General features: G+C 31.1%; 1 long non-coding RNA gene across 1 annotated transcript; it reads left to right on the top strand.

Moving 5' to 3' along the window:
- The first annotated feature begins 576 nt into the window (after window positions 1-576).
- Window positions 577-1,814, top strand: LOC132713804 (uncharacterized). The gene is made up of 2 exons (XR_009623493.1): window positions 577-768; window positions 1,554-1,814. It is a non-coding gene; the product is annotated as an uncharacterized LOC132713804 (long non-coding RNA).
- Window positions 1,815-9,648: the final 7,834 nt, after the last annotated feature.

Below are 9,648 nucleotides of genomic sequence, written 5' to 3'. Positions count from 1 at the left end.
ACAAAATTTGTAATTCTTTATTTTTTTTATTTATTTATTTATTTTTTTTTTTTTCAAAAAATTTCAGAATTTTGATACTAAATTCTGTAAATGAAAAAAGCAACCACCCTAATTTCGAACTCACGGGAACAAGTTTATAAGCATGCTAAGGCAACACTAGAACACGTTGTCATATGGGTGTGCGATCACGTGTTTCAATGTATATATTGTATTTGATACAGCTTTTCGGAATTTCTAGATGCTTTATATGACAGGAATAAAAAAGCGACCGAAAAATGAAGCCTTTACATTTTCCATTTTTTGTGGAACCAATGAGTGACCTCTGCATTTGACTTAAGTTGTAAACAAGAAATGTTGGCATACCTAGCACATAATTTAATAGCTGAACCAATATGCAGCCTGCAATGAAAATACAACTGCGTCGTATCATATTTTATTTTCAACTGCGACGTATCATTTCCTAAAAATCATTATTTTCTTAGGAATAAACATCTCTTTTAAATGAAATTTTCAGTAAATGATGCAAAAGTTATATTTCGAAGTAAATGGTAAACTCTGAAATGAGTATATAATTTATTTGAAGCTGGAACATACGATACGGGGACGGGAAACACAGAGATTATCGCTCCTTATGTTTTCGTCCAATCAGGAATCAGCGCCGCCATTTTACAATTTTAGTTCAAAGCGGAGGAAATGTTCGGTCAGAAAATCGATCGGTATGTTTACTTAATGGGGTTGAAGTCCCCAGAAAGTAAATGAAATAATTCTGTAAGTATCATGACATTGATCCGATGTATTTTTAACATGGTGTATAAAGTATCTAATGTGAAAAACTGTGTCTGTTGAAAGAATAAAAATTTCAATCGAACTGATGTTTTGTGTTGATCGCCGTGAAAGGGTAATTTTTGTCTGCAAAACTTCGTTTAAATAAGTAAATTACAAGAAAACTGACAGAATATTTTGATAGATCCTTTAAATATCTTTGGTTTAACGTTAAGATTATGGAATTTTAGCGAGATAAAATGAAATTTTACGGGTTCCAATTTTATGAACTGTGACAAAAATCCGAAAAATAAAATGGCGGAATGCAAACGTGATGTACATTTTTTGTCCCGTAAATGAACGTTATATGTTAATTAAATTTGTCCCATGTTAGTATTTTTTATTAAAACATAAACATATCTATAGCAAGAAAATAAAATTGGATCAATTATCTTGTAGGATTTTTCATTACGCTGTGTCAGATTTCAACAATTTTTTGGTGAAATCTGAGACCAAACCATAAATTGACGAATTTGCAGTTAAGTCGTTTGATATTTAAAAAGTAGAAAAAATAATGTTTTAGAAATAGGTAGGGTTTGTTTTAATTTTTGAAAACCATAATTTGTTATCTGAATGAAAAAAAAAACATCTTTATTAAAAATTATAGATTCCTTAGCTGTGTCATTGGATATCATGAATGATATCCTGTCATGGTGTCAATTGTTATTTGCACTTTTAAAGTCTTTTATTTCCTTATTTTTTGTATAATATTAATTCAATCTCAATTGCAGGTTTATCGCAGATTGAAAACTTTCCATCAGATGCTTTCTTCACAAATTTCTTTTTGCTTGAGAATACCAGTAATGATGAACAAGATACTGAGTGTAAGGTCACAAAAGATACCATGAATATGTCGATTCAGATTGAAGGATTAAAATATGTATTCGTGTCACAGAGAAAATGAAGTTGGACCTACTTGTGCATTCATATATCTGATGAAACATTTTTTCAAAGCCGCATGCCTCCAGATTACCCAAAATATTTCAAAGAAATTACACTTGATAAAAAACATACTAAAACTTTAAGAAAAAGTAAACAGATCAAAGATTCAAGTGATAATTTATATCTTATGTGCAATTAATGACTGTATATTGCAGTATTTATCACCATATTTATACTGCGTTACTAACGCAGTAGGGGCCATTCATGCACATTTTGACTTCTTTTTGGTAATTTATGTAGATTATAAGTGCCGATTTCAATGTGTCAAGTATTTCTTTGTTCATTTCACAATATTTTTTGTATTTGTATTCCAATTATGTTTACATTTGTACAGCTAATATTCATAAGATGAAATAAATATTAAAAAAAAATTGTAATGTGTAATATATTGATATAGTGTTTTTTTATCAACTAGGTAGTCCTTCATGCTGCCTAGCCTTTTAATAAACGAGTAAAAGAATTTTAATAAGTCAGTGGTTCAGTATAAAAAATCACAGATATATTGTCCACTGGTCTGATGTATATACATACAGAAATGTCACATGACAAATGGGTCGAAGCTGGAACTCTAACAATGGGTATGCAGGTTGATGACCAGTATGACGTGGCCATTGCAAATATGAATCTTAGTTGTTATACTATTTACAATTGAAAAAGACCACAGTAAGAAACATTGCATAAAAAAAGTTTTTCTAACCTTTAACATTCTTAACTCCATGTTTATTCCTTAAATGTCCTCTTATACCCGATACAGAATTGTATGACTTATCACACTGATTACATACATAAGTTTTTCTTTTATCCTCTTTAGATTTTACACTTATCTTATCCTCATCATCAGAATTTTCATATTCACTAGCAGTAAATTCACCAAGAAAAAAATCTAAATCAATATCCTCAAAGAGAACAAAATCCGATTTTCCATATGCCATATTGCAGTGTATCAGTATGTATAAATTTCATATATGAACATTGCATCTTAAATGTTATCTTTTTATGAAAAATTTGAGTTATAATTTATAATTAAAACTGTCATTCAATAGCATATTTTAAAAGGGCATTATTGTGTGAAGTAAGAAAACAATCTATTCAAAAATGAAGATTAAAGCTAAAAAAGAACATAATTACAAATATATGTGAAAAATATGTTTAAACATCAAAGATTATCAAAGGCCATGTTGAAAACAAACATGAATAAAACAAAGGTCAGACATTTTATTAAACCAAAAATTATTACATGTTATAAACATGTTTATACACTTTAATTACATAAATAATAAGTCCCAATACAAAATAATTTCTATGTTTATTGACACATTTGACATAATTATATTCTATAATTAATATAAACCATGTAATTAAAGCTATAATTGAAATTTAATGATTAAGTTATTTCTGAACGTATTTTAATTACAAAACGTAAATTTTCTATCATAATTAAATATGGTAAATTACTTTTCTGTATCTGTTTCATATTTATTAATATTAATATTTTTAAAATTGATCCAATGAAAAAAGTATTTAAGAAACCCACAACCTTTTTTTCCTACTATTTTGATTGCCCACCTCCCAAAATCACCGGAAAATTTATGCACGGAATATATCCGATCAACCCGGCATGTACCGTGATTACGGCGTTTAAACACGGCGCTTATCGATCGATCGATTCCAATTGGACACCAACAGTGGCACTGATAAGAAAGCGCGAGTGACATATCCCGTTATAGTACATCCCAGTTTGAAGGAAAAAACGATAGATAAAGCAATATGAACTGCGTCGTATCCACACATTTTCATAAAAATTCTGCTCCGCTTCGAGTTGCAAGTTCGCTATAACTTTTGTTTTACAAAATAGTTGTGCAAGCAACATATACCGAACGAAGCGGAAAATAGTGTAGCGTGTTAATACATATATCTGGTTTACAGTCATTTCCATCAAAAAGAGTAATTAACAAAAACATACGTTTTTCGTTCCAAGATGGCGGCCTTTATTTACATTTTGTAGGATACGACGCAGTTTTGATTCCCAGCCCTGATGTTTTAAAATTTACATTTATAAATCTCTGACTGTATTGCACCAAAGACTTTTATTATTTTAAATATTTATAACTCTGTGATTGCACCAGGCTCTTATTACTTTAATATGTATATCATACAAGATATTTTCAGCTGATTTATCTTTTCTATCTTATCCCATTTGTTATACTCGACATTTATAATCCAATATAATAACACAGAAAAATTAAGATTTTTTTTGTTCCAGTTCCTTGTATCGGACACCGGAAAATATCCAATTTGTAATAAAGGGGCTATACTCTTGAGAACACAAGAATCTTTCGACTTCGGTTAACCAATCAAATTCGTGTGTTTATGGTAGTGTTGTGGTTCTCAAACACGCGATGGTGCAGATGAAACTTTTACGTTAATCGTATTCTTATTATTTAAATAATTGGTAAATCATGGGCATTTGTTTCAATTTATGTTCAAGTTGTTTCGGTGATTTTTTTGAATGGCTGTGTCGAATCTGGGGCTTGGCAACAGCAGTGGGTAAGTTTTGAGTGAAAATGTGAAGAGCATGAATGACCTGACCTCCATTGTATCTATAATTTCATTGGTCAAGCCCCCAAATTGTTGTATTGGCTTAATGACATTGTTTTAGTATACTGAACTGTTAAACTATTTGAAATAATTTGTTGTCATTTCAAATTTGAATAAATTGTGGTCCTTGTACATTTTATAGCATTTTTATATTCATCATAAATTTAATCTTAAGTCAAGACTTCTTTATTCTATAACTGAAACTCATATCACTTAACGTTTATCCAGTGACAATAATGAATTAAAACAGTTGTCAGTGACATAGAAGTTGCCTTTAGCTGTATGATACTGCATAATCTTTTTTTTTTAATTCTATATATCATGTATGTGGTGAATCATCAATGTTAGTCATTATCTGAAATTTAACAGGTAAAACAGTGTTGCATCTATGATCTAGAATTTCAAAATTATGGGGGATCGTCCCCCACTCAATTGAAAAATGTGGGGGATTTGAAAAAGATGTAGGGGACAAGCATTTACCAAGAATATGATCATTTTAAAATTGTATTTTGTTGTAAAACAAACAGAAAACAACGACTGACTTACCAAAAAAAAAATCATTAATTTTACCTTTAGGCATTTTTGTTATCGCCTGTTAAAGAACAGAAATAATATGAAAAAGGCAAAGCCTCAAAGCGAGCTCGATTTTCTTTTACCGTAAAATAGTTTAAAATAATCGTTCATTTTTATTTTATATTTTCCGTTTTAAAATTGTCATTCGGTATTTTATACACTGCTTCCGTTTATTCTGGTTCCCCCTTTCTATATAAGTGCGCAGGACACCAGTCTACGCTTCCGTTTTCAATCAGAGTACATCGGCTTTTATTGTTTGTTATCTTGTAATTCGAAAAAGTTGCGATGTGTCAATTCGGTACTTCGGACAAAAGTTTTCAAAACCATCACTTAGCAGGTACTCGCGTTACCGTAAAGCTCGCTTTCAGCTCGTCAAGCTCGCATCAACAAAAAATAAGATATTGACGAATAGTATTTAAGTGCACAGATCAACCATTAATACACATGCGAGATGACCTGGTTGGCTGCTACACGCTATTTTGTTCGTGTTTTAGTCATTACCGCGAGTGAAAACAAACATGGCTGAAGCATTCAAAATACGATGAAGATTAACTAAATTAAGTTGAAAAGATTGTTTGATGCGCAATTTGGCGCGCATTGACTTCATTAAAATGCGCGATCTGCAAAAAATATGCGTGAATTGCGCAATCGCGCGGCCTAGATGCAACACTGTATAAAGGTTCTGTTGTTAGCATTTTACACATCAATAGAAAATCATACAAAATTTCAATGCCATGACATTATTCATCCACAATTTGAGGGAATATGTCTTCAGTTGTCCTGGTCTTGTTTAGGTGTTTCTGAATGATAGAAAAACATAGGTAGATCTAAAAGGGAATGATTCTTAATTGATAAATTTAAAATAGCCTTCCCATGCACAGATCCAGGGGGTAAGTGGTGGTATGACTTAATACACTAAAGGGGCTGAAGCCTCCCCCCACCCCCCTCTTCAGAGTCTTCCTTTTGATTGTGCCTTGGAACGTAATTTTAAATTTATATTTCTTATTTGAAGAATTGATGATTGTGTGTTTTTATTGATTTTTCTGCTTGCCCTTTGTTTAATGACAAAAGGATCCTTAAATAAATTATTTGATTTCTTCTTTTAAAGGTCTCTGGGGAGTAGGCGTAGAAACTGCTTTTTATGGGCATCATGTAGGCTTCTACATAATGTAAGTATGGGTTTAATTTATAGTGTGTAGTATATATGGGTAAATAAAGAACTAAGTATTTTAAACATAGTTTTTTTTTACTTAGATATAACTTAAGTTCATACAGATATGCCATGTAAAGTATAAGTTGACACTAATGGTAACAATAGTGCTAGTATAATTAAAGTAGTTAAAATTTTACATTTAAAAAATGAATTGTTAATTTCGGTAATATGTACTGTAGTACATGATGAGAAAGTTCAGAGAAACCCATTTTATTTACTTTTTATTGTATCACAATTATTTTTGTCAGTGCACTGAATTTATTTGTGCATATTGAATTAATCTCTTAAGTAGCACTTAAACATGTACATTAATTCCAACTGATTTACAGTATACAACTAAAATATGCACATCAAGCTTTTTACATGTCAGGTAAAAATATCTTGATAAAACTGTAGAATAGTGTTTAGTATTTACTTTTAAATCCCAATTTTTACTGATTGACTTATATTTAAATTAAGTGCTGTTTTATAATTTATTTGAATTACTTTTTTCAGAACAATAGCTGCCATTGTAACCATTTTAGAATGTGTGTTTGCTATCAATTATTGTGTTGAATTATGTGTAAGGTGAGTTTGATTTTATATGAATATTATGATGTTGACTTAGTGTAAAAGACTAGTTTGATTTCCAAACTAATATGATTAATTTTAAGAGAGCTGACTTTGAATAGAAAACAGTATATATTTTAAGAGTATGATGCAAGGTAGAAAAACAGTATATATTTTAAGAGTATGATGGAAGTACTTTATTCTTTGCTGGATTCAAATCCTCAGCATTTAGTGGCAAATGATTGAATGTCAGGATGCCCATGGAGACTCTGGTCCTTGTTACTTATACTAATAAAGTGATAGTCCTACTCAGTCACAGTGGCTAGATTTTTACCTTAGGTAATACATTTGTATATATAGAGAAACATGTGAGGTTGCTGGGAATGCGTAAAACCAGAACAAACAGAAATAAATTCTCTATAAACTAAATGAAGATTTCTTCCACTTTCAAACTGCATTTAGCTGACTAGTAAGTATATCTACAGATAAGATTCAATGTATATATTTCCAGACTTAAGCTTCAAATGTGAGAAAAAAGTTAGTTGAAATTGAAGATTTTTACCACGTCACCTAAATAAGGAACCCATAATGATAAATGTTGGAATAAAGAATACCAGAAACAGGAAATATTTTTTTATTTAAATTCATTGTTTTTGATTACTATATACAAATTTTATTTCATAATTCATTTTAATTTTTTTCTTTTTTTTGGAAAATTTTATGAGATTCCCGGTTGAAAGGTTTTATTTTTTTTTAAAGGGTTTGATGATTGGGAAAAAAGGGGGTTTTATTTTGCTTTATCAAAACCTTTTTTGACCCTGTTGGGAGTGGGTTAAAACCCTTATAGGGGGAAATTCTTTTTCTCCTGGGCCTGTTGACCCTATTGCTACATTAAATTTATGTAGTAAGTGATTTTTAGCTCCACTGTTAAAAGAAAAATGGTGGAGGTTTCCTGATAACCCATGTATCTGTGTTTTGTTTATGGTCATTATCTTCAATACCATAACATTGAAACTTCATATCTGGATGCACCTTGTGATACCATATCACAAGGGTAGATACAACAATGTAGTCCTGAAATAATATTTTGCAATGTTTTGCAATCTTTAGTTTTACAAAGCTTTTTACATGATAAGTCCTAGTTGATTTGTTTGTTATTTCTGTTAGTTACAATTAATTTCATAAAAAAGATATTCACTTTCAACTTGGATTCCTTTTTCACATTGAAATTGGAATGCATTTTTAAGGACACTTAGCCCTGAAGGTCTTTTTTGCTTAATTATCTCCCTTTTGTTTTGAAGTGTACATTTGCTATCTTTGTTTATGTGGAAGGATGTCTTTTATTTGGCTCTATTTACTATGCTGTATTTTATGTTTCAGGTACTTTGATGATTTTTAGTGGAATATTTTATATTCTGAAAACATTTAAAACTTTAGTAGATAAAAAAAGAAAAACGTTAGCTCAAACGCCTTCATATGATAAGTAAGTATTTCCATATTATTTTTTTTAGTCCCCTACCGGTTTACCGGAGGGGACTTTAGGTTTACCCTCCGTCCGTCTGTCCGTCTGTCTGTCCGTCCGTTCGTCTGTCAGTCCGTCAGTCCGTCCGTCCACAAAACTTGGATCCCGCGATAAAATTCTGGTTGCTATGGCAACAAATAGACCTGAAATATGGCAAATTGTTACAGCATAAACCTGGATAACCAACAAAGCTAAAGATTCTTTGAGTCTTCATATTTTCTTAGCATGGAGGTTAGTCATGATTAGTAGATGACCCCTATTGATTTTGAGGTCAAAAGGTCAAGGTCACAGGGGCCTTGACTTCAAAAAAGCTTGTCCGCCCAATAACGTAGGATTCCTTTGACCCACAGTCTTCATATTGGCATGGATGTTGATCATGATTAGTAAGATGACTCCTTTTGATTTTGAGGTCACTGGATCAAAGGTCAAGGTCATAGGGACTTTGACTTCAAAAAGTTTGTCCACCCATTAACTTAAGATTCCTTTGACCCACAGTCTTCATATTTGGCATGGATGTTGATCATGACTATAAGATGACCCCTATCGATTTTTGAGGTCACTGGGTCAAAGGTCAAGGTCACAGGACCTTGACAAAAAAAAAAAGCTTTTCTTACTTAATTGTTAAAGAATGTCCTGTCCGCAATGTATTGATTTTGACATTTTCACATTTGAAGCATGTAGAATACATAACTTAGCAATGCACTGGCTTAGTAACCTCAGATTTGGCAGGGAGGTTGTCCTTTAGCTATAAATGGCCACTGTTGATTCTGACAAAGTGGTATGCGGGGGTATTCACGCCATGATAGTGGCAGTTCTAGTTATTTCTGTTACGATTTATTTCATAAAAAAAAGATATTCACTGTAAACTTGGATTTCTTTTTCACATTGAAATTCGAGAGCATTTTTACGGACGCTTAGCCCTGAAGATCATTTTTGCTTAATTATCTCCCTTTTGTTTTAAGGTGAACATTTGTTATCCATTTGTTTTCTTTGTTTATGTGGAAGGATGTTCTTTTATTTGGTTCTTTTTATCATGTTTTGTTTTATGTTTCAGGTACTTTGATGATTTTTAGTGGAATATTTTATATTCTGAAAACATTTAAAACTTTAGTTGATAAAAAAAGAAAAACGTTAGCTCAGACGCCTTCATATGATAAGTAAGTATTTATTGCCATGTAAAAATTTTATTTTTTTTAATTCTGCAAACGTTGTTATTTAAAACTAAGTGCACATGAACTTATTTGTCCTAAAAATCCACTTCCTCTACATCTAGCATGTTTTTAATGATATTATTGGACTGTTAACTTAGATTTGAAAATAGTTTGTTTATAGTTTATTCTGTTATACCATAGTAGAGACTAGATCTTGACTTGAACTAATTTTAAATCTCAAAATAAGAATTTTAAGCCTTTCCCCTGGCTTAAAAATT

The sequence above is a fragment of the Ruditapes philippinarum genome, unplaced genomic scaffold (genome assembly GCF_026571515.1).
Source record: "Ruditapes philippinarum isolate M1 unplaced genomic scaffold, ASM2657151v2 ctg167_1_1_1_1, whole genome shotgun sequence".
Lineage (NCBI taxonomy): Eukaryota > Metazoa > Mollusca > Bivalvia > Venerida > Veneridae > Ruditapes > Ruditapes philippinarum.
The sequence above is the reverse complement of the archived record's forward strand: the minus strand, read 5'-3'. Positions and strand labels throughout refer to the sequence as shown.